This window comes from Chrysemys picta, chromosome 8, assembly GCF_011386835.1.
Source record: "Chrysemys picta bellii isolate R12L10 chromosome 8, ASM1138683v2, whole genome shotgun sequence".
Classification (NCBI taxonomy): domain Eukaryota; kingdom Metazoa; phylum Chordata; order Testudines; family Emydidae; genus Chrysemys; species Chrysemys picta.
Genome location: NC_088798.1, coordinates 845,571 through 872,118, shown reverse-complemented (window position 1 = coordinate 872,118; position 26,548 = coordinate 845,571). Strand labels below are relative to the sequence as shown.

Here is a 26,548-nt window from a genome sequence, read left to right as displayed (position 1 = left end):
CAGTAGTGTGCAAACATGTGCAAGTGTTCCTCACCCACTCTGTTGAATAATCCAGCACATGCTGGACCCAAAACTTGTCATCTGTAAGCAAAACAAGTATTCCAATCATACTTGCCAACAACTTCCCTGTGTCCTATTTTCCCTTTGAAGCACAAGGACTTTGGCACCCACTTTCCCATTCATACCACCTTCAACTAACACTATTTCTGACCTGACTTGCACATGCCACTTCCCAGTACTCTCTCTGATATCAGTGGCCATTTGAACATTATCTGTTCTTGGCAGAGTATACCCTAAAATACTTAGATCCTGAAAGTTTTTGCTCTCTTCCAGCTTTGTCGTTAGACTTCATTTCCCCTCACCCTCCCCAGGAGCATGCCAGCAGCATTTGGGAGACACCGGGACCAATTGGCATTCACCCAAGAGTTCTGAAAGAACTAAAATATAAAATTGGGGAACTATTAACTATGGTTTGTAACCTGTCCTTTAAATCAGCTTCTGTACCCAATGACTGGAAGATAGCTAATGTAACACCAATATTTAAAAAGGGCTCTAGAGGTGATCCCGGCAATTACAGACCGGTAAGTCTAACGTCAGCACCAGGCAAATTAGTTGAAACAATAGTAAAGAATAAAATTGTCAGACACATAGAAGAACATAAATTGTTGGGCAAAAGTCAACATGGTTTCTGTAAAGGGAAATCATGTCTTACTAATCTATTAGAGTTCTTTGAAGGGGTCAACAAACATGTGGACAAGGGGAATCCAGTGGACATAGTATACTTAGATTTCCAGAAAGCCTTTGACAAGGTCCCTCACCAAAGGCTCTTATGTAAATTAAGTTGTCATGGGATAAGAGGGAAGATCCTTTCATGGATTGAGAACTGGTTAAAAGACAGGGAACAAAGGGTAGGAATTAATGGTAAATTCTCAGAATGGAGAGGGGTAACTAGTGGTGTTCCCCAAGGGTCAATCCTAGGACCAATCCTATTCAACTTATTCATAAATGATCTGGAGAAAGCAGTAAATAGGAGGTGGCAAAGTTTGCAGATGATACTAAACTGCTCAAGATAGTTAAAAGCAAAGCAGACTGTGAAGAACTTCAAAAAGATCTCACAAAACTAAGTGATTGGCCAACAACATGGCAAATGAAATTTAATGTGGATAAATGTAAAGTAATGCACATTGGAAAAAATAACCCAAACTATACATACAATATGATGGGGGCTAATTTAGCTACAACTAATCAGGAAAGACATCTTGGAGTCATCGTGGATAGTTCTCTGAAGAGGTCCACGCAGTGTGCAGCGGCAGTCAAAAAAGCAAACAGGATGTTAGGAATAATTTAAAAAAAGAGATAGAAAATAAGACGGAGAATATCTTATTGCCCTTATATAAATCCATGGTACGCCCACATCTTAAATACTGCATACAGATGTGGTCTCGTCATCTCAAAGGGCAACTAAAATGATTAGGGGTTTGGAACGGGTCCCATATGAGGAGAGATCACAGAGACTAGGACTTTTCAGCTTGGAAAAGAGGAGACTAAGGGGGGATACGATAGAGGTATATAAAATCATGAGTGGTATAGAGAAAGTGAATAAGGAAAAGTTATTTACTTGTTCCCATAATATAAAATCTAGGGGCCACCAAATGAAATTAATGGGCAGCAGGTTTAAAACAAATAAAAGGATTTTCTTCTTCACACAGCGCATCTGTGAAACTCCTTGCCTGAGGAGGTTGTGAAGGCTAGGACTATAACAGGGTTTAAAAGAGAACTAGATAAATTCATGGAGGTTAAGTCCGTTAACGGATATTAGCCAGGATGGGTAAGGAATGGTGTCCCTAGCCTCTGTTTGTCAGAGGATGGAGATGGATGGCAGGAGAGAGATCACTTGATCATTGCCTGTTAGGTCCACTCCCTCTGGAGCACCTGGGCATTGCCCACAGTTGGTAGAAAGGATACTGGTCTAGATAGACCTTTGGTCTGACCAAGTATGGCCGTTCTTATGTTCTTTCAAGAATACTTTACACCACAAGATCTTCCTCCTCTAAGACTTTGCTTAGGTATCATGACCAATTTCCTGGTTTACAGACATCCTAATTGTTTCAAACAACAGCATCCTATTTAATGAGCTTTAGCTTCCTTTCTGCACCCTCCTCCCCCAAATACTAGCTGAGTAATGTATAGCCTAATTGACTGTTAAGGTCAATGGCCAACACTTTAATCTTATTTAGTATATTCTCAGACAGTTCCATGAGTCATCATAATTTTTAGTCTTACTGACAGGAATCATTATAATATATGGGAGGGAAATAACAACAGAAAATGTGGAAATGGCAGAGGTGCTTAACTTCTTTGTTTTGGTTTCCACCAAGAAGGTTGGTGGTGATTGGACGTAGAACAGTGAATGCCCCTGAATATGAGGTAGGATCAGAGGCTAAAATATGAAAAGAACAAGTTAAAAATTACTTAGACAAATTAGATGTCTTCAAGTCACCGGGGCCTGATGAAATGCATCCTAGAATACACAAGGAGCTGACTGAGGAGATATCTAAGCGTTAGTGATTATCTTTGAAAAGTCACGGAAGATGGGAGGGATTCCAAAAGACTCGAAAAGGGCAAATGTAGTGCCCATCTATAAAAAAGGAAATAAGGACAACCCAGGGAATTACAGACCAGTCAGCTTAACTTCTGTACCCGGAAAGATAATGGAGCAAATAATTAAGCAATCAATTTGCAAACATCTAGAAGATAATAAGGTGATAAGTAACAGTCAGCATGGATTTGTCAAGAACAAATTGAGTCAAACCAACCTTATAGCTTTCTTTGAGAGGGTAACAAGCTTTGTGGATAGCGGGGAAGCGGTAGACAAGGTATATCTTGACTTTAGTAAAGCTTTTGATACTGTCTCACATGACCTTCTCATGAACAAACTAGGGAAATGCAACCTAGATAGAACTACTATAAGGTGGGTGCAAAACTGGTTGGAAAATCATTCCCAGAGATTAGTTATCAGTGGTTCACAGTCATTCTGGACGGGCATAACGAGTGGGGTCCCGCAGGGATCAGTTCTGGGTCTGGTTCTGTTCAATATCTTCATCAATTATTTAGATAATGGCATAGAGAGTGCACTTATAAAGTTTGTGGACAATACCAAGCTGGGAGGGGTTGCAAGTGCTTTGGAGGATAGGATTATAATTCAAAATGATCTCGACAAACTGGAGAAATGGTCTGAAGTAAATAGGATGAAATTCAATAAGGACAAATGCAAAGTATTTCATTTAGGAAGGTACAATCAGTTGTACCTACACAAAATGGGAAATGACTGCCTAGGAAGGAGTACTGTGGAAAGGGATCTGGGGGGGTCATGGTGGACCACAAGGTAAATATGAGTCAATAGTGTAACACTGTTGCAAAAAAAGCAAACATCATTCTGGGATGTATTAGCAGGAGTGTTGTAAGTAAGACACGAGAAATAATTCTTCTGCTCTACTCTGTGCTGATTAGGCCTCAACTGGAATATTGTGTTCAGTTCTGGGGGCCACATTTCAGGAAAGAGGTGGACAAATTGGAGAAAGTCCAGAGAAGAGCAACAAAAATGATTAAAGGTCTAGAACACATGACCTATGAGGGAAGACTGAAAAAACTGGGTTTGTTTAGTCTGGAAAAGAGAAGACTGAGAAGGGACATGATAACAGTTTTCTAGTACATAAAAGGTTGTTACAAGGAGGAGGGAGAAGAATTGTTCTTCTTAACCTCTGGGGATAGGACAAGAAGCAATGGGCTTAAATTACAACAAAGGCGGTTTAGGTTGGACATTAGGAAAAACTTCCTGTCAGGGTGTTTAGCACTGGAATAAATTGCCCAGGGAGATTGTGGAATCTCTGTCATTGGAGATTTTTAAGAGCAGGTTGGACAAACACCCGTCAGGGATGGTCTACATAATACTTAGTCCTGCCATGAGTGCAGGGGACTGGACTAGGTGACCTCTTGAGCTCCCTTTCTGTCCTATGATTTATGTTGATAAACAGCATAAATAGTGTGAAATGTGTGTATTTTACAGAGTGCTAAATTAGAAAGATGGCATGAAATATTCACTTTTCCATGTTATCACATGTAATCCTGTTGCTTATTTTAATAGACAATAAAATATTAAACTGCAGGATTCTGCTGATGCCTCCACAATTTGTAACCCTGCTGTAGCTCTAAGAACATTTCTAATACAATAAATGTCATGCTTTAAATACCAACTTTTTACAGTGAAGGAAAAACTTGAAGGGAACCTACCCAAAACTTCTCTACTTTAAAAAAAGACATGTTCCAGGCTGCTATTCGTGATGCTTGATTTTACAATCTGAGCTCAATGTGCACAAATATTGCAGGGTTCCTGATATACTTTCTGAAAAGCAACACCATCACTAATCAGACACCGAAATTTCACTTGTGGGAGAATTTAGGAATGCAAAACTCAACATTCTAGGAGGACTGGAATGACCTTTGAAAAATAATGTAAGTGAAGCAGTAATAAATGTATATAAAGGTGAGTGAGAAATTCTACACCTGCCCAGACATGAATTCAGGGCTCCACATTGATGACAACGCCCAAGATAGGCCAGGAAACAGCATGCTCTGCATTGCTTTAGGTGATAGATATGGCATCAGCTGACACAGGGGAAAGCTGAACACTAACCTCAAGTCTAGGCAGGTAGATAAAAGAGGAATTAACTTGCAAAAATGTTTTTTAACTTATCTATAGAAAGTCAACATGTTAAGGATTTAACATCATAAACCGTTCTGATGATATTTTTAGAAAGGCATTTCAGCTCCTTTCTAACAATACTTTAAAAGGTTATTAAAACCCTAGCCATATTTTTCATAGGGTCTTTCTCCAGTCCCAGTGGCCAAGATTACTTCTAGTAAAGCTTAGAAGAGGAAAAAACACAAAAGCAGGTATGTGGGCAAGGCAAAAGGTGAAAGGCAAAATCGCATTTCAATTTCTGGCTATGCTACAAACTTCTTGTCTCACCTTAATCTCCCCGTACCTCAGTTCCCAGTCTGTAAAATGGAAATAATAATGCTTCCCTACCTCACAGAGATGTTCTGAGGATAAATCCATAAATGCCTGGGAGCCGCTCAAATACTAGAGTGACAGTGGCCATAAAAGTACCTAGAAAAATAAAAGATATAAAAATAAATCTCCTGCCTAAGCAGAGTAGCAAAGGAATTCGCAGAATGAAAGGGTTAGAACCTCGCGTTGTGGCATAAATCCCCCACCAGGGCCAAGTCTGTGCAACTGGCGTGGGGGGGGGGGGGGGGGTGACAGATTCCCATCCAGCCACCATGAAAACTGTGAGGGAAGGGGACAATTACCTATGGATCCACCAGCCCCAGGCGCAGTTCAGCACTGTCCCAACCTCATAACACATAGTGATGGGGCAGAGTGCCCTAGTGGAACTGGGCTCCATGATACTCAGTGGTTGCAGATCCAATATATGGATTCCCCAGATCTACATCCTACAAGAACAACATCAGTTCTGCTACGTTTGGGCCAGTCTGAGCTTGAATTAGCTGTTAACTGTTAGTTAAAACAAGGCAAATGAGTACATCTATTAAAAAGGGGAAAATATTTAAGATTAAACAAAGGTGTAAATCTGTTATTAAAAAAGACTCTGCAAAAAGCTAACATATTTCCTGAAGAGCTTTGGCACCAGTTTGAAGACTGAACCAGGGCTTTGGAGCTGTGCGCCGGCTCCGCTCTAGCTCCAGGCAAAAACCTTCCGCCCCACTGCTCGGGAGCTGCTCCGCACTCCGGCTCCAGGCTCCGCTCCAAAGCCCTGGACTGAACAGTATTCTCCTTAAACCTGGATATTAATCATTTCTTATTTTCTGTTAAGCACAGACTGTATGCCAATTGCTGAGCAAGACAAAAATAATGTACATTCACTCCGCAAGATTAGAATGCAATCCCCTAACTAATGCCTCTGCTTTGTAAGAAATTACGCTTAAATAGGCTTAAAAAATGTATACATTGTGTAATATTACAGTACACATATATATACACAGATGCACTTGCACACACGCACGCAGTCTGAGTTCACTGTTATGACATTCAGATTGTGTTCACATTCCTACCCTAAACCCTGATGTTTAGAGGTTTCAATACCACCCTAAATATATTTTATATCATTCACAGGATTTAGACCTGTTATAATCTAGTGGGTGAAATATGCCTTAAAAAAAATCCTTGAAGTACCAATGTGATGATGGATTCCATACTGGCCCTTTTCACCCCCTCCTTCATCAGCTAGTCCTCGTTGCAAGTGTGGCAGTCACATCAGAATGGAAGCTTTCCAACAATATTTCAGTCAGTAAGTGGCTTGTTAAATGCTGGGATGTATTATCTATGGAGAAGGATACTTAAGCTGTTTATCTTGAGACATGACTACCCGTCGGGCTCAACGGGTAGTGATCTAGTTGGCAGCTGGTATCAAGCGGAGTGCCCCAAGGGTCGGTTCTGGAGTTTGTTTTGTTCAATACCTTCATTAATGATCTGGAGGATGGCGTGGACTGCACCCTCAGCAAGTTTGCAGATGACACTAAACTGGGAGGAATGGTAGATACACTGGAGGGTAGGGATAGGAGACAGAGGGACCTAGACAAATTAGAGGATTGGGCCAAAAGAAATCTGATGAGATTCAACAAGGACAAGCGTAGAGTCCTGCATTTAGGATGGAAGAATCCCATGCACTGCTACAGACTAGGGACCGAATGGCTAGGCAGCAGTTCTGCAGAAAAGAACCTAGGGGTTACAGTGGACGAGAAGCTGGATATGAGTCGACAGTGTGCTCTTGTTGCCAAGAAGGCTAACGGCATTTTGGGCTGTATAAGTAGGGGCATTGCCAGCAGATCGAGGGACGTGATCATTCCCCTCTATTCGACATTGGTGAGGCCTCATCTGGAGTACTGTGTCCAGTTTTGGGCCCCACACTACAAGAAGGATGTGGAAAAATTGGAAAGAGTCCAGCTGAGGGCAACAAAAATGATTAGGGGGCTGGAACACATGACTTATGAGGAGAGGCTGATGGAACTGGGATTATTTAGTCTGCAGAAGAGAAGAATGAGGGGGGATTTGATAGTTGCTTTCAACTACCGGAAGGGGGGTTCCAAAGAGGATGGATCTAGACTGTTCTCAGTGGTGCCTGATGACAGAACAAGGAGTAATGGTCTCAAGTTGCAGTGAGGGAGGTTTAGGTTGGATATTAGGGAAAACTTTTTCACTAGGAGGGTGGTGAAGCACTGGAATGGGTTACCTAGGGAGGTGGTGAAATTTCCTTCCTTAGAGATTTTTAAGGTCAGGCTTGACAAAGCCCTGGCTGGGATGATTTAGTTGGGGATTGGCCCTGCTTTGAGCAGGGGGTTGGTCTAGATACCTCCTGAGGTCCCTTCCAACCCTGATATTCTATGATTCTATGAACCCTTTATTAAACCTATAGAAAATGCCTGAAATTTATGTAAGCCAGCAATTCATATTGAGTATCAGAGGGGTAGCCGTGTTAGTCTGGATCTGTAAAAAGCAGCAGAGGGTCCTGTGGCACCTATAAGACTAACAGATGTATTGGAGCATAAGCTTTCGTGGGTGAATACCCACTTCGTCAGACGCAAGTGTCTGTCAGCCACGAAAGCTTATGCTCCAATACATCTGTTAGTCTTATAGGTGCCACAGGAGACACTGTTGCTTTTTACAATTCATATTAATTTCCCATGTTTCTAGTATCAATTTCTAATGCAAACTATGATACTGCTTTTTATATTTTTTTAATTTATTCTCTGGACACCCTATGTAATTTGCTATAACCCCAACATATATAATTGCAGTCTCCTATTGTATACCTGTACTTATTTATGCATAGAAATTTCTTTTTTAGACACTTAAATACATACTGTATTTATACAACAGGGCAGTTCAAATCAGAAACTCTCCTACACAATGGCTTTTCTCTCCATAATACCATAAAAAAAGGAAATGTGCTACCAAAACACCCTTCTGTTTTGAAAATATTAGGACAGAGACAAACGGAGGGACAAGGAAATTCAAGGTTAAAGTTGGAACTCACTCTCAGTCATGCCCAAATTTTGCAGCAGACAATTTCAGGCCACTGAAAAACCCAACTACAGTAAGATCAGTCAAAGCTGTATGCTCACATTAGCTCTGAATGTCTTTGGTTTTGTTAATTTGAGTCACAAACCTAATATTATGTAATCTGTCAGCTGCGAATGTTGGACTCTGATTCAGTTTTGGATGGTGTATCCAGATTGACAGAGAGTAAATATTTTCAGCTTTACACAGAGACTAGTAAAAACACTGCACATTTACTAGTTAGGTTTAAATATTAACAAGAAGTTTAACCAGCAGTGATGATTTTTCCATGCAATACACTGCATCCTCTATGATGTAGGCTCAGGGCATAGGCACCAAATTCTCAGAGCACTGGTGGGTGCTCGCGCCCCCCCTCCTGCCCCGCTCCCATTCCAACCCCTTCCCCAAAATCCCCATCCCAACTCTGCCCCCTCCCTGCCCCTATTGGACCCCTTCCCCAAATCCCTGCCCCGGCCCCACCTCCTCCCTGAGCACGCTGCGTTCCCGCTCCTCCCCCCTCCCACAGTTTGTTACACCACGAACTATTTTGCGGCAGCAAGCGCTGGGAGCTAGGAGGAGAAGCGGGGAAGGCGCGCTCAGGGGAGAGGCGGAGGTGAGCTGGGGCGGGGAGCTGCCGGTGGATGCAGAGCACCCACCAATTTTTTCCCGTGGGTGCTCCAGCCCCGGAGCACCCACGGAGCCGGCGCCTATGGCTCAGGGCATTAGAATCTACAGTGATTGGGGAGATGATATATTGACACAAATTTTATACCATGGAGAATGGCAGTATAAAGTTCTCCACAAAGAACCACACACATTCTATCCTTGGCCTCTCTGCTATGACTTCCATAGCAAGAAAGGCTCCATATACAAACCTTCTCAACCAGAAGGAGGAGAGGAAGCATGCATCACATATGGGATCAGTAACATCATTTGATAAGGTGAAAGCAGAGACATGGATCTGCCAGGCATTAAAATACACCCAAACTGTTCCAAACCCAAGAGGCACCCCTCTATGCAAATAACCAATGGAGATTTATGATATGCAGACATGACAACTACCATCTTGTACAACTCCTAGAAACAAACTAGACACCCTTCGAAGCATGAGCCTCTACAATTGAGCAGAAGAGCCAGGCTTTCTTGCTGGGGGTTGTAACAAACTCTCATTCTCTGTGGGTTGGGCACAGTGGAGGACACAGAACGCACTGAAGCAGGGTGGATAAAAATCAATGGTTTTTTTAAAAAATAATCAGATATTTTTTATTTAATTTGGATTTTGTTGATAAAATGCTTTTTGAGGGAAAAAACCTATCTAAGGATAGTTTTAATTAAGATACATTATTTAGGTTAATCTTTCTATCTACCCAATGGTATGATTGAGAACCCACACTTCATTAACATGGTTCAGTCATTAAGACCAGGATACAGTCCACCCAACAGAGCAGGTGTCGCAGGCAAATTGCTGGATAAAGTGTATGAAAGAAATTGAGAAGTGTGCAAAAGTTCTAGAGGGTAAAATTGTTAATCTGAGTCTTGATGGGTGGAGCAACGTCCACAATGATCCTGTTGTATGTGCTTGTGTGACAACAGAAGAAGGGAATGTCTTCCTTACAGAAACAATTGATACATCAGGAAATGCACACACCGCAGAATATTTACAAGAAGTCGCAGTAAAAGCTATAACAAAAACTGAAAAAAAATTCAAATGTCTAGTACGCAGCTTGGTCACAGACAATGCTGCAAATGTATCCAAGGTGAGAAGAAATTATTTAGAAGAGAGTCCCAAGCTAATAACATACGGTTGCAGTGCTCATTTGAGGCAGTTCCTAGCCAAAGACTTCAGTGTTCCATAAATAAAGGCTAATGTTGAAATTGCAAAATACTTCCGTAACAACCACTTTGCAGCAGCTGCTCTGAAAAAAGTGGGAGGAACTGAACGAACTCTCCCACAAGACGTGCGATGGAACTCAGTAGTGGGCTGTTTTGAGCACTATATCAAGAACTGGCCTAATCTGATGACAGTTTCTGAACAAAATCGTGAAAAAATAGATGGCACTGTCACAGCCAAAGTTCTCAACACTGGGCTTAAGAGAAATGTTGAACACATGCTGAGTACCCTGAAGCCTATTTCTGTAGCCTTGGACAAAATGCAGGGAAATAGCTGTTTTATTGCTGACGCTGTTGAAATTTGGAAGGAACTGAGTGAGATCTTAAAAAGAGAAATATGCAATGACAGAGTTAAATTACAAGCATTAAAAAAACAAATGGGAGAAGCACTATCTCCAGCTCATTTTCTTGCAAATATTCTCAATACTTGGTACCAGGATCAAACCTTAAATGCTGAAGAGGAGGAGTTGGCTATGACATGGACATGTTTGCTGTTGAAGGCAAAAATCCAGAATACATAATGCTGTTTTAGTTAAATAAAACAATTTAAATGACTGTCTGGTGATGTTCACCTCTTAATATAGCCTGGCAAGAAAATCCTCCAAATATTAATGATTAACCTGTTGAATTGGAGATAATTCACCTCCCAATGACTTTGTAAATATCCGCTTCAATTACCTTTGGTAAATGAAATAACCAATCATTCATTTTCTAATATAGCTTTAAAACTAATCTGAAAAGTTTTCAAAATAAATCATTTTAAAAATGTATGGTGTGCACCTTCTAAAAATGAAACCTACATCTATCTCTGAGTTGTGAAGAATATGTATTAAGGTTATAACCAGGGCCGGTGTAACCACTAGGCAAACAAGGCAGCCGCCTAGGGCGCCAAGATTTGGGGGCGCCATAAAGCGGTGTCCAGCGTCACGGGAGTCAGCTGAGCGGGGCAGGGCGCAGAGCAAGGCCTCCATAACAAACCCGCCCCCGCAGCGAGGGGCGCCGTGCAGGATGGTCAGTGGGAGGCTGCGGACAAGGGACGGAGCTGTTGGGGGAGGCAGGACATGCTCCTGAGCTCAGGTGAGCTTCACCCTCCAACGTACCGTGCCTGGAACCAGGCGCAGCCACCTCCTGGGGCGAGAGAAAGTGAAATGAAACCCTGCAGCGTGAAGGAGGGGAAAGGGCTGGCACAGGTGCTGCTTCCACACACCGACTCTCCGCGCCCCCCCCCCCCCCCCGGTGGCACTGTGCCAATGTAGGGAGCCGGCCCTGATCCCCAGGGAGATCCTCACCTGCTCCCTAGGAGAGCCCGGCTCTGCCCTCCTTGCCCCTGGGTCTCGCCCGAAGGGCGAAGTACTCAGAGCCTGGGAACATTTAGAGACCCTATGAGCTGGGGGCATTCTCAGCCTCCTTCTTGCTCTTAGGTTCCCCCGGGCCAGAAGGAACCGTTGTGATCATCTCCTCTGACCCCCTTGTATTAATTCTAATGAACAATGCCACATTATGCAGTATTCATTTTTGAAAATTTATAATAAGCGATGCTCCGGGGGGAGGGGAGGAGAAGGGGGGGCGCAAGGTGGAAGTTTCGCCTAGGGCACAAAATATCCTTGCACCGGCCCTGGTTATAACAACCAAAAAGAATGCACTTTTATGTACCAAGTATCAGAGGGGTAGCCGTGTTAGTCTCTATCCACAAAAACAGTGGACACCTTAAAGGCGAACAGATTTATTTGGGTATAAGCTTTTTTTAATGTAGAAATCCATGATTAAATCGAGTCTTCCTGACTAGTGATTTAAATCAAATCCACCCTGCACTGAAGAGTGGGTTACACACACACACCCTAAAGATAATTAGCTTTGAAAACTTGTGGAAGACAGGTGAGGTCCCAGAAGACTAGAGAAGGGCAAAGATAGTACCTATCTTAAATGGGAAACAAAGAGGACCCGGAGAATTACAGACCAGTCAGCCAACCTCAATAACTGGAAAGATACTGGAACAAATAATTAAACAATCAAGTTGTAAGCACTTGGAGGATAATGGGGTTATAAGGAACAGCCAGCATGAACAAATCATGACAAACCAACCTAATTTCCTTCTTTCACAGGTTTATTGGCCTAGTAAATATGGGGGAAGCAGTAGATGCGATATAGCTTGATTTTGGTAAGGCTTCTGATACAGTCCCACATGACATTACTATAAGGTGAGTGAATACCTGCTTGAAAGACTGTACTCAAACAGTATTTATCAATGGTTCGCTGTTCGACTGGAAGGGCATCTCTAGTGGGGTCCCACCGGGGCCAGTCCCAGGTCCAGGAATATTCAATATTTCCACTAATTACTTGAATAATTGAGTGGAGAGTATGCTTATAAAATGTTGACATAGCTGGGAGGTGTTGCTAGTAATTTGGAGGACAAGATTCCACTTCAAAATGACCCTGACAAATTGGAGAATTGGTCTGAAATCAAGATGAAATTCAATAAAGACAAGTACTTCAAATAAGAAGGAAAAATCAAAAGCACAATTACAAAATGGGGAATAACTGGGTAGGTGGCAGTACTGCTGAAAAGGATCTGGGGGTAATAGTGGATCACAATTGAATGAGAGTCACCAATGTGAAGTAGCTGCAAAAAAGGCTACTCTTATGGGGTGTATTAACAGGAGTGTCATATGTAAGACCTGGGAAGTAACTGTCCTGCTTTATTTGGCACTGGTGAGGCCTCAGCTGGAGTACTGAGTCCAATTCTGGGCACCACACTTTAGGAAAGATGCAGACAAACAGGAGAGAGTCCAGAAGACAGCAATAAAAACGATAAAAGGTTCAGAAAACCTGATTTATGAGTTTCAGAGTAGCAGCCGTGTTAGTCTGTATCCGCAAAAAGAAGAACAGGAGGACTTGTGGCACCTTAGAGACTAACAAATTTATTAGAGCATAAGCTTTCGTGGACTACAGCCCACTTCTTCGGATGTTATGCATCCGAAGAAGTGGGCTGTAGTCCACGAAAGCTTATGCTCTAATAAATTTGTTAGTCTCTAAGGTGCCACAAGTCCTCCTGTTCTTCTTTTTGCTGATTTATGAGGAAAGGTTAAAAGAGATTAGGCATGTTTAGCTAAGAGAAAGGAAGATCGAGGGGGAACCTGATAATTTTTAAATATGTTAAGGGCTGTTATAAAGAGGAGAGTCATTAATTGTGGGGAGGGATAGCTCAGTGGTTTGAGCATTGGCTTGCTAAACCCAGGGTTGTGAGTTCAATCCTTGAGGGGGCCACTTAGGGATCTGGGGCAAAATCAGTACTTGGTCCTGCTAGTGAAGGCAGGGGGCTGGACTCGATGACCTATCAAGGTCCCTTTCAGTTCTAGGAGATGGGATATCTCCATTAATTTATATTTTTATTTTATATTTTTAATTGTCCTCCATGTCCACTGACAGCAGGACAAGTAGTAATGGACTAAAACTGCACAAGCGAGATTAAGGTTAGCTATTAGGAAAAACTTTCTAATTATAACAGGCTTCCAAGGGAGGTTGTGGAATCCCCATCATTGGAGGTTTTTCAGAGCAGGTTGGACAAACCCATCAGGGATGGTCTAGGTTTACTTGGTCCTGCCACAGCGCAGGGGGCTGGACTCGAGAGGTCACTTCCAGCTCTTCTACAGTTCTATTTGACAGTTATTATTTAATACAAGAATGCACAATTAGAGCAACCACAAGCTTCTAATTTCATATGGAATTGACACACAGAGCAATGACATTCCGGTAAGGTAAATACTATCACCATCGCTTGGTCACAGCAAGGGATCTACACCTCTACCCCGATATAACGCTGTCCTTGGGAGCCAAAAAATCTTACCGTGTTATAGGTGAAACCACGTTATCTCGAACTGGCTTTGATCCACTGGAGTGCGCAGCCCTGCCCACCCAGAGCACTGGTTTACCGCGTTATATCCGAATTCGTGTTATATCGGGTCGCATTATATTGGGGTAGAGGTTTACTGTGAAAAACCAAGGAAGTCTAATGACTTGGAAAAAATACCTCACAGGGTCCTAGAGCCTGAGCTGCAGCCCGAGCCCAGATGTACACTGCAGTTAAACAGGTGCTTAGCCCGAGCTCTGTGAGCTCCAGTCAGCTGGCACAGGCCAGCAACAGGTTTTAACTGCAGTGTAGATGTACCCAAAGAGTACCGGAAAACCTGGGTAGCAAGTTTAGCTCTCTCTGCAAAGCTTTCAGAAATACAGCAGAACCCCATGAGCACCAATACAGCAATCTAACATTCACAGAGGTTTAAAAGCTATTATCCTTTTCAAATGGCAAAGTGAACATGTGTGAAATAGAAAACCCCACCTCACCAGGAAACAAAGTTGATTCTTCTCTTTCAATTCCACAAACACAAACTACGGGGAGCAATTCAAATGCAAGTATTATGCAGATTACATTAGGCAAGTTTGATCTATTGTAAAACACTTGCATACAACATTAAGAGAGAGAACAACCTTTAACACCTGCTTTCACTTCAAACATAGCATTATCTATGTGCAAGGCTTGGCTCTTAATGGGATGGAATCTCAAACTAAATTGAATGGCTTACTGTACCGGCAAAGAATATTTAAAATGTTTGGGACCTGGTGGCCCATTAATACCCAGCTATCAAGAATATTCTGCTCAAAAATTGCACTCAGCTAATCTGCTCAATTGGCTGGCTCCCAACAACATGGCTCCACACCATAGAAGGCTTTCACCTTTCTGTGAAATGTTATGACATGAGAGGAGACACGACAGCTGGAAAAGGATTGTGTGATCCAAGCAGCTCTGAAAATCATCATAAATATTCACATACAAGCTGATTTGTTTTCTTACCAGTAACACACTGTTATTCACAAATATTAATTAGTTTCTAAATACCACCTGTTACTCAGCTCTCCCCTTCCCTGCATATTACAATGCCACAAGAATTTTTCACTTCAGAGGTTTATAGCAACTATGCTGCTGCTCTGAAATGTAATGATGTTCCCAGTCCCATGACTGCTATAGCCCATTCGATTTGCGGGGGAGAGGCAGGGAGCAATGACTGCCTTGTGTCACTCAGTAGCAATCCCCTTCTGGGGGATTAAAGGAGCAACCTTAATGGACTCTGAAGGAGGTCTGGTTCAGTCGCCTCAGAAGGATGTACTATGGCTATAACATCAGGTGTCTAGAGTGGAGAATAGATTTAAAGCAGGGAAAGCGAAGAATCTCAAGGTCCTAAGGATGGGGAGAACCCCTAGACAAAAACACTTTCCATCCTTGGCTTTAGGGTTTCCAGTGAAGCAGCTAAAAGCCACATTTCAGAGAGGAGCTAAAGCATATGGGACTCCATGTCACATAACTATGGCATTATAAATAAATCTCAGACTGCAAAAAGGAAAGTTTTTATAATATAAAACATTTCCTTTAGATTTCTAGAGTAATCCTCCTAGGGATTATCCTCACAAACAAAAGCACACAAGTGAATATAACTATCTCAAGGGATATTGGTTTCCTCTTCCATGGCAGTAACAGAGAATATGCTCTTTCCCATCCCCTTGCCCTTCCAACCCCACGATACAATGATCAGCATCCAATAAAAAGAGAATATTGGACTGAGTGTTAATTTCTCACCATGTAAACTGATAATAAATTAAGGTTGAAGAACTCACCAACTGTTGAATGATGAAATATTGCACTCTGCTTTTTCAAAAAAGTGTAATCTTTTAATCCCAAAAGACTCTCCCACGCTATCCTTTAAGAACTGCATTCCCAATCCTGGTCTAGCAATATGCTGAACTTTCCAACCAGGCTTTTCAAACTTTCTGACTACCTCCATTCCTCATCTCCCATCTGCTCCCATACACTTAATATTTTAGCCTCCCATTCACCAGTTACGTAGTGGGAGCCTCAGCCTGCTAGTGACCTCTCTACTAATCCTGGTTCTAGTCCCACACATTCCTCCACTCCCTGTAACCTCATTCTTGTTGATCAACACACTTTTAAAAGTGTATAATGAAAAACTTGCACACATTGTCTCTATATCCCTCAACTTCCCTCGGAGGAAGAATTTAATCAGAAAAATGTGAATGATAATTGGGAATCATTTAAGAATACTTTCCAAGATGCCAAAAAGCCACACTCCCACAACTGAAGGAGGCGGCCAAGCTAGGTAAAGAAATGACCTGGTTTAGAGGGGATGCGAAGGCACCTATAAAGAAATAATATATGATATATAGAAGGAAAGGGGAAGTTGGCAATAATGGAAATCAGAAATTAGGAACTGTAGAAAATTGATAAGGAAGGCAAAGGGACACAAGGAGAAATCTAAGGCCAGCAGAGTTAAGGACAATAAGGAGTTTTAAAAAATATATATTAGGAATAAAAAGAAACCTGGCAATGATATTGGTCCATTACTAGATCAAAATATTAGAATTATCAATAATAATGCAGAAAAGCCAGAAGCGTTCAATAAATATTTCTGCTCTGTATTTGGGGAAAAATAGATGATAGAGTTTCATCATACAGTGACAACACTTTTTCCATTTCACTAATATCGCTGGAGAATGTTAAACAGAAGCTTCTAAGCTTTTAAAATCAGCAAATCCAGATAACCTGCACCCAAGAGTATTAAAAGAGCTGACTGGGGAGCTTACTAAACTATTAATGTTTATTTTCTATAGGTCTTGGAGCACTGTGGAAGTTCCAGAAGACTGGAGGAAAGCTAATGTTATGCCAATTTTTAAAAAGTGTAAAATGGGACGACCTACCTAATTATAGGCCTGGCAGCCTGACATTGATCCTGGGCAAGATAATAGAGTGGCTGACATGGGATTTGATTCACAAAGAATTAAAGGACAGTAATATAATTAATGCAAATCCTGTCAAACTAACTATCTTTTTGATGGGATTACTAGTTTGGTTGATAAAGGTAATAGTATTGATCAAATACACAGACTCTGTAAGGTATTTACCTGGTACTACCACATGACATTTTATTAGAAAACTAGAATGACAAAATAAACATGGCACATATTAAATTAATTAAAAATTGGCTGATAGGTCTCAAAATGTAATTGTAAACAGGGAATCATCATCGAGCGGGGTATTTTTCCCATAGGGTCCTGTAGAGATCAGTGACTTAGAAGAAAACAAAATCATCACTGATAAAGTTTACAGAGGGCACAAAAATTGGGGGTGATAAATAATAACAAGGACAGGTCACTGATTCAGAACAATCTTGATTGCTTGGTAAACTGGGCACAAGCAAACAACATGCATTTTAACTCAGCGACATGTAAACATACACATCTTGGAACAAACAATGTATTCCATACATACATGACAGCAGACTCTACTCTGAGAAGCAATGACTCTAAAAAAAGATTTGGGGGTCAGCGTGGATAATCAGCTGAACAAGAGCTCCCAGGGTGACGCTGTGGCCAAAAGAGCTAATGCCATCCTGGGAGGCTTAACCAGAGGCATCTCAACTAGGAGTAGAGAGATTGTTTTACCTCTGTATCTGGCACTGGTGTGACCACTGCTGGAATACTGAGTCCAGTTCTGGTATCCGCAACTCAAGAAGGATGTTGATAAATTGGAGAGGGTTCAAAGGAGAGCTACAAAAATCATTATAGGAATAGAAAACATGCCTTACAGTGATAGACTCAAAGAGCTCATTCTACTTAGCTTAACAACAAGATTAAGGGGTGACTTGATTACAGACTTGAAGTACCTACATGGGGAACAAATGTTTAATAATGGGCTCTTCCTCCTACCAGAGAAAGGTATAACACAATCCAATGGACAGAAGTTGAAGCTACACAAATTCAGATTGAAATAAAGTGTAAATCTATAACAGTGAGAACCACTGAACAAAGTACCAAGGGCCGAGGTAGATTCTCCATCTCTGACAATTTTAAATTCAAGATTAGATGTTTTTCTAAAAGATGTGCTCTAGGAATTATTTTGGGGGAAGTTCTCTGGCCTGTGCTGTACAGGAGGTCAGACTAGATGATCACAATGGTTCCTTCTGGCCTCGGAATCTATGAAACTTACCCTTCAGAACAGAGAGGGTGTGTCTGATATGTATGCATACACGCTAGCCCCACCACATTGTTGGCACTCTTGTAATACACGTGATAAATAAACATTAAAAGGGGGACCTTGCCAACAGAAACTTTTGTTCTCTGTAACTGTGAACTCCAGGCCCCGATCTCTCCTTCCGAATATTGCATTTATTGCATTATGGCCACAGGAACCTAACACTTCTTTCCACAGACCCAAGATTTAAATTCCACCCACCCACCCTCAGTTCCCTTCTAGCTCCAGAAGCTTTATTTGGAGCTGGGCTCTGAGCTAGCGGGGGCTAACGGAGGATCAGTGTGCCTCTATGGAGAAAACACACAGAGCCAAAAAGTCACTGTTGTAACCGAGCCCCACTGCCAAGGGCCGAAGCCCTGGTGCTGAACTTCTTGGGCTTTGGCTTCCCTGCCCAGGACAGTGCAGCTCAGGCTTTGGGCCCCCACCCGGGGTGGCGGGGTTCAGCTTTGCCCCACCCCACCCCCTTGGAGTCATTTAGTAATTTTTGTTGTTAGAAGGGGATTGTGGTGCAATGAGAACCCCTGGCCTACATCAGACTGGATAGTCTCTTTCATTTACACAGCCTTTGAGCGGAGATGCACTGACCTTCAGTTTTTTTTCTCCAAAGGTCACAAATAGTCTGCTTGATTTTCTGAACTGGTTAGACCTCTCTGAATAACTTGCTAACACGCCTTTTCCCCAGGAGTGATATTAACTGATCTGAGATTCAAATCACTATAATTTTGATTAAAAAATTATTAATGAAGTTTAAATACTACCTTGACTTTGTGGAATATAGTATCCAGGCCGGGGATGAGAGAGGCTGGGGATAGATATTTGTACCTGATGGTATGGGATCCCTTTGGAGGGCCTGAAACACCAATTGTACCGCCTCCTCTCTCCACTGTTGAATAGCAGAGCTAATTTTGATTCCATTAGGAGTCTAGTTACAGGCTGCTGTGCTGTATTCACTTTGGGCCAATGGTGCACCAGCACTGGGGCTCCCCTACTACAAGCTGAAATCATTGAGTGCTGTGTTAACTAGTGGGGGAGCCTGAAGATATATTAAAAATAGTGGAGGGAGGGATAGTTCAGTGGTTTGAGCACTGGCCTGCTAAACCCAGGGTTATGAGTTCAGTCCTTGAAGGGGCCACTTAGGGATCTGGGGCAAAATCAGTACTTGGTCCTGCTAGTGAAGGCAGGGGCCTGGACTCAATGACCTTTCAGGGTCCCTTCCAGTCCCTTCCCAACCACAGCAGGTTGGGGCTGGGGCACTTCACCCCTGGCCATGGCAGGTCCCCGGGTGGGTTCCCTACGCGCCTGCGTGGCGCTATATAGGCTGCTGTGTGGCCACCCAGCTTACAGTGGGTTAGGTCGTAACCCCATTTCAATGGGGTTGGCAGGGCTGGTGTTAGACTTGCTGGGGCCAAAGCCCAAAGGCTTCAAGCTCTGGGTGCTGGGGCTCAGATTACAGGAGCCCTTAGGAGGGCGTCTGGGCTCGGATTTTGCCCTCCCCCTCCCCCGGTGAGGGGGCTCAGGGTTTTGGTCTCCCCTCTTGGAGTTGTGTCTAGTAATTTTTGTTGTCAAAAGGGGGTCGCAGTGCAATGAAATTTGAGAACCCCTGATATAGTCACCAAAATGGCCATTCAATTCTAAAACCAAACTGAGAAATTGAAAGCAACAAGCATCTTTCAGGCTGGAACATCTGATCCCATTCTGAAGTTTAAGGGCAGGAGGATGGGGGTTTGAGAGTGTGTGTATACATACATACATACGCGCACACACACACACACCACACACGCGCACACACGTGCATGCACACACACGCAAATGAAATATTTTGCCAAAAATACGCTTTTTATTTTCTATAACAAGTCAGAACCAGCTTCACTATAAACACTTCAAGATTGTCATGGATATAATCCCCGATGAGTGCTTTACTAACACTGAAATAATAAAATTAAGAGCAATTAAAGATTGTATACTGTACATACACTGTACATTATTTTGCAAAATACATCTGCTACACATAAACCATTATCTAGATCTTGTTACTGCGTTTATTTTAATAGTTACACATTCAAATAATAAGCTACAGTCCAATTGCAAACATGTGTAAGAATAGTGAAATAAATGCAATACATGCTTCATATTTAACTCATTAATTCCACATCTCTGTTTATTTCAAACTTTCCTCTCTTTTTAAAAGCTCCAGGAAATTCATTTCCACATTAAAACTGAGAAGGTAAGATTCAGAAGATAAAATTAAGGTGCCCACAATAACATTAAAGACCACATTAAAGATATGTATTAAGGAGTAAATGTAACAGTATAAAACAGTAAACTCTTCACACAACGGCCAACTTAACATTGCATCAGGAATAAAACATTATGAATATCTTAACTTTTGTACTGTACCTACGTTTGCATTGAAGAAGCTGCACCCTGCAAAACCCAAGTTTCCTTCTTTCCACATTGCTGTGGTGGGTTTTTGTTTCTGAAACAGGTGGGGGGAAAGGGGGAGGGTTGATTTTTAGGAATATGGGAGATGTGGCAAAAAATGTCAGACTTTTTGAACTCTGGTGATCAGCTCTGTTTGTATCATAATTCAGGAGCAATTTTGTCCAGCATCACTTGAAGTTTTGTAAAAAAATTCTATGTCAGCCCCACACCTAACCTACCAGCTTTGTGGCTGATATTCTCTGGTTTCAGGATTTTAGATGGGGCCAAAAATGAGGCGTCCAATTAAAACTCGTTTGGAACCTTAACTAAAGCACAGTTACCACCACCACCCTCGTCAAGTGATTACAGTATTACAATAGTAAATGAGAGCTACAAAGAATATTAACCTACAGGTTCTGCACTGCAGAACCCCCCCCCCACCTCCTTATTTAGTGTTCCAACAAAATAACTGCACACATCTGCCTGTCATACACTGGATTTCCTCTGTCAGTATCACAGGAGGTGATTTGCTCATACTTGATCAGATGCTTAAAAGGTAAGCACCAGAAACTTGTATTTACACAGTTGCATTTGGAGGATCAAGGTGCACATTTAATACAAAGAGATAGCTCAGGTTTCGGGGGGTTGGTTTGATTTTAGTGGGAAAGAGCCTTTTGAAAATTGTTAAGAAGTTGAAAATGCTCAGCTGTCCCAGGTCACTATAATACACTCATGACTGTGCTGAGAATCAAGCTTTTGCTTGTGAGTGAAGACCCACATTTTTCCTATTGATCAGTTTATTTACCAATAGCTAATATTCAAATAGCACTTCAGGGTGTGAAGTAAAATAACCAAAATATCCCGTAGCTCTGACACAATCCTTTCCTGGTGGAGGGAAAACAACCTCTTATTTCAGTCATGCACTTTTTCCCTTTATTACTAGAATTATAGAATTATACGAAATGTACAAAGTTAATGCTGAGAAACGTATTTTTTTTTATCTTCTAGTATTTTAATTAAACTCTTTTGTCATGTCTGCCAAGCACGTGCAAAGCTTTGCGATGCACCAGCAATGGGAACACAGAAGACTTGTTCTGCTCGCAGAAAAATGTTTTCAATTTTCACCAAATCAGCCACTTTAATTACTACAGGAATAAATCAAATGTATAGCAGGCAACGCAAGGCATAATCATTTTTGTGCAGCAGTAAATTAGTTTATTTTTGTGGTAATGCGATAAAAATTTAACATTTTCTACATGTTAGACAGAATATTCTGATAGTATTCTTTACATTTCCTCCTTATTAATTGGATTAAATAGTTACTAGTAAGATATGCAAGTCATCTCAATCCATCTTGCTACTGGATAAGATTCAACAGGACCTAGAAGTACTTTCCAGCTACACTAACAATAAACACATCCACGAAACTGGGGCTATAACATTAGATAATGTTCTGGTCTTTCAAAATATCAATAGCTGAAATACAACAGCCTAGTAATTTGGTTAGTTTTTCAATTCTGTTCAGAATGCTATGTTGACGACAAAGACAGTTCTAATTCTCATTATTTTCCACATTTTTTTTTTCAGTTTAACTGAATGTGGGGAAAATTTGCTGTTTACCAATGCCGAATACTGCAGTTTGTTTTTAAAAAGAACATTCACACTTCTTCCTTCCTCTTCTCCACTGAGCCTTTCTAGATGATGAACAATTTCTGATTTCCTAGCAATTTATCATTTGCCGGCCTCTTCCACAACAATGAAGCATGTGAAATGGCAGATGCAGGGAATTATTATGTAGCTTGAATAATTTGCATTCATATAACTGATTATGGTTCTGCAAAACCTAAACGTAATGTTGTCAAAATATGTGAACACTTGTATATAAAAGGTATGGCTAACTGCAGAACAGCAGTGTATGTTTAAAGCACGCCTTTCAGTTCAGCTATTCACTACTTTATGGGCACAAATCACTTGTTTCTGGTTTGGATGACGATTTTTGGGGCTGGTCTACACTGGGGGGGGGGGGGGGGGGGGGGAATCGATCCAAGTCGAAGTATCTTGGCTTGAATTACCAGGGGTCCACACGGCGCGGGATTGACGGCTGCAGCTCCCCCGTCAACTGCACTGCCACACGCTCCGGAGTCGACGATGAGCGCGTTCGGGGATCCATACATCGCGTCTTAACAAGATATATCGATCCCGCATAAATCGATTGCTACCTGCCGATATGGCGGGTAGTGAAGACGTACCCTTTATATACACAAGCACAAGTCCATCGGTAATCAAATCAACCTTATAGTCCCTGTCTGAGAAAGGTATTTTTGTGCGATAATGTTCTTGGAACCAGCAGAGTAGTATGGAGTGAGTTAATTCAAGAATTCTCATACTTAAAATATTCAGTTTCTCCTTGACTCGTTCTGGAAAATTACCCCAGGAATGTACAGCAGAAAACACTTCAAGTAGACACCCACCTTCTTCTGCTGAGAGACAGCTGAGCAATGATAAAGGAGGGGGAAGGATGACACTGGGAACATTTCTGCAAGACCATTGCAGAAAGAGCTTTACCAGGTAGTGAGAAATTTACTTTTCCCAAAGGAACCTTCTGGAATAATATCCATAGAAAGGACGTAAAAAGCAATTTTAACAAACAAAATGACTCTGAAGGCGGCAGAGGGCAACATATTTTGCTGAAATATATAGACTGGCCACCTAGATCTTAGTGCAGGCTATCATCAGACACTACAAAGTGAGTGTAGTTGCATCAGTTATTTATTATAGAGAATATCTCCAAATTGTATTCCATTAATAAAATAAGGTATCAAAACATCTGCATTTCCCTCCAAAAAGAAGAGGTAATTGTGCTCTTGGGGCCACTGCATTTCACTATTTGCAAGGCTGCAAATGAAACCTATTTGGCAGACTACAACTAATTTAAAACAATGTTGCTCCCCTTTAGTTCTATCAGCATACGTTAGCCATGACTAGAACAGTGTTTCTCAACAACCATCTGCAGACTGGTGCGGGTCCCTGAGATCTCCCTGACACAGTTTAGGAAGACAGCGAGCCAGTCCCTGCTATCAAAAAAGTTGAGAAACACTAATCTAAAAAACCACTGCTGAGTATGAGAATTAATTTCTCTGAGTTCACGCTATTTGGGAGGGGGGGGAGAACTGGTGAGGGTTTTGTTTGTTTTTTTAAAGAAGTGGTGGTTAACAGGTTAAAATACCCGCAGAATCTCTATTACTGGTACAAACACACATGCCAGGAAGAATCCAGTTTCACTCTCAGACACCAAGTCACCTCTACAGGGCTAGAGGTAAGGAAAATACCTGTTTTTCCATCAGAACAATCAAACAAACAGAAGTCATTGAGAAAATAAACATGGGTTCTCAGGATAACATTCTACAGAGTCACTTTTTCCTTTCTCATTGTTTGTAAATTATCTCAATTACATTGCAAGCTCTCAACCACCAACACCCAACAAACTTTTTAACTCATCAACATGGCATGGAAAACTAAATCTATCCCAATACCATCCCTTCATATATTCATGCTGACTTCAATGGGAGTTGCTCAGATTTATGGGCAGACAAAACTGGCTCCTGTATGTACAATATTGTTGGGTTTAACTCACTGAGAATTGGTACACAATTGGTATACATTGTAATAACAAAATTACAAAGATTAAACAGAATAGAAAGGAACATTGTAATACACAAGTATCAGGGGGTAGCCGTGTTAGTCTGTATCCACAAAAACAACAAGGAGTCTGGTGGCACCTTAAAGACTAAGATTTATTTGGGCATAGGCTTTCATGGGTAAAAAACCCACTTCTTATGAAAACTTATGCCCAAATAAATCTGTTAGTCTTTAAGGTGCCACCAGACTCCTTGTTGTGATTGTAATGTACAAACTCTTCCACTAGTGAATTTATCATCTTACTTTACTGGGATGCTAAAAATACAGTTTAAAAACTCAAAAGTTAGGATTTTTTGTTAAAACTGTATCTTTAGCATTCTATTAACATAAATGTATACATTTACTAGAATAAGAGTTTGTGCTTTACAACGTTCTCTGTTTAATTTTGATAGGTCTATTTTTAAAATATACACCAATTGCCAAAGCCTCTGGGTGTATTTACGTTAATTAAACACTATGAAACCAAATGGAAATCCTTTGTACTCTTTTAAGGAGGGGACCATTTAGAATTTCTTTCAATATAATTGAAATCTGTAGGATACATCCCTAGAGTAATTCAGCCAAAGACACAGTTGGGCCAAGGGCAATTTTTTCATCATTGTGGAGAAAAATATTCAACAGAAATTATTTAATATTTGTATTGTAGTTGCACACAGAAGCCCCAGTCAGAATCAAGACCCTACAGCACTTAATGGTTCTCTCGCTTTCAGCTTTTATACACAGAGCAGCAAAGTGCACTGCGGGAGTGTGATTTCTAAAGCACATTAATGTGTTGCACAATAATTGGTCCAGGTAGACCCTGCTGGTGTGCACTAAAGGTTCCCTAGTGTGTTTTACTGTAGTCCTGTTTGAAACAGCACTATGTTAAAGTGCACTAGGGAATCTTTAGTGTGCACCAGCATGGTCTATACATACCAATTAATGCGCATGTTAGTGTGTTTTAGAAATCACACCCCACACCCCCTCCCCCAAAATAGCTTACAACCAACTACCTGTCACTTGTTTTGGCAGAAGCAATGAGATCCCAAGGTACTGATTTACTAATATCAGACTAAAACTTTGTTCTTGCCTGTGACAGGATCTCCACAGGACTCTACCTTTTCTCATTTACCTTTTTATACCAGTCTCAGCAATGTAGAAAGTAGAAACTGCTGTTCAAGCCATGAGAAACCAAAGGTGTATATGAAAGACTTCCTTCCCATATCTACCCAGACACATACCCTCTCTCAGTATTTCTGCTGTGCCTTTCAATGCGCTGATTTAGAGTTGCAGTTCTCATGAGATGAAGATATTGATGTGAGGGCTCTAATGCTGCATTAAGACACAATGGCCTTCAAAAACGTTTCAGTTATAGCAGGCAACACATTGCTAAAACCCTGTAGAAATTAATGGGAGCTGCACATTAAGTACGCAACAGCATCTAAGCAAGGAAATGTTATAAATTTGGGAAATGACAATTCTAAAATTATCCGTCTTTGAGCTACCGCTCTGCTAATACAGGGATCAGACCTTCTCTGCACATTTATCCCACAAGTTTGGTACTGCTTCAGAACGTTATTTCACTGCATTATTAATTATATTGGATATAAAAAGAATATAATCTACAGGATCTCCATATTTAACCAAGATTGGCTTATTTTTCTTATGGAAACTTTTAGGTGTCAAAAACTTTTATTGGCAGTATATCAACTTGCATTTGTCTTTTAAATAAAATGGTAAATTTAATCAAGATATAGTGTGATTTTTTTTGGTCTATGTTTTTCTTTACGGACATAGTTAGGTCCCTTCTATTGAAAACAATTGGAAGTGTGGCAACTACAGTAGTGAACAATTTTCCAACAGGCAAACTTTCCCATATTTCTGGAAAATAAACTGAACATACTCTACACTATAGAAGGCAACTATAACTGATGAAAGCCATGTTTAGCCACAAATTGAACAACTTCAAAGCTCTAAACTCTCATCAAAAGGGAGGCCAACCCCTCCCTTTTGTAACCAAGCCAACTACAGAGTGTCACTAAGTGTTGTCAAACAGTCCCCACTATACTACACCTTGGAGGCAAACTCAATGCTCTAAGCACTAGACGCTACAGCAGGAGTCTCAAACTCAAATGACCACAAGGGCCGCATGAGGACTAGTGCATTGGCCCGAGGGCCGCATCACTGACACCCCCCCTCGCTGCCCCTGGCCCCGCCCCCACTCCACCCCTTCCATGAGGCCCCGCCCCTGCCCCGTCTCTTCTCCACCTCCCCCCCTGAGTGCGGCTCCCTGCTCCTCCCCCATCCTTCCTGGAAAGTGC

General features: G+C 41.5%; 1 protein-coding gene across 21 annotated transcripts in view; it reads right to left on the bottom strand.

Moving 5' to 3' along the window:
- PTPRF (protein tyrosine phosphatase receptor type F) overlaps nucleotides 1-26,548 on the bottom strand; it is a 560,345-nt gene that overhangs the window by 403,759 nt on the left and 130,038 nt on the right. For 16 of the 21 annotated variants that reach the window (XM_065555287.1, XM_065555286.1, XM_065555292.1 and 13 more), the window contains exon 2: nucleotides 5,090-5,170. The exons of 4 other annotated variants lie outside the window; for them this stretch is intronic. The gene's annotated coding sequence lies outside the window, so the exon portion shown is untranslated. Of the gene's footprint in view, nucleotides 1-5,089; nucleotides 5,171-5,373; nucleotides 5,574-26,548 lie in introns of those variants that run through there. One more of the 21 variants, XM_065555290.1, reaches the window with a different exon arrangement.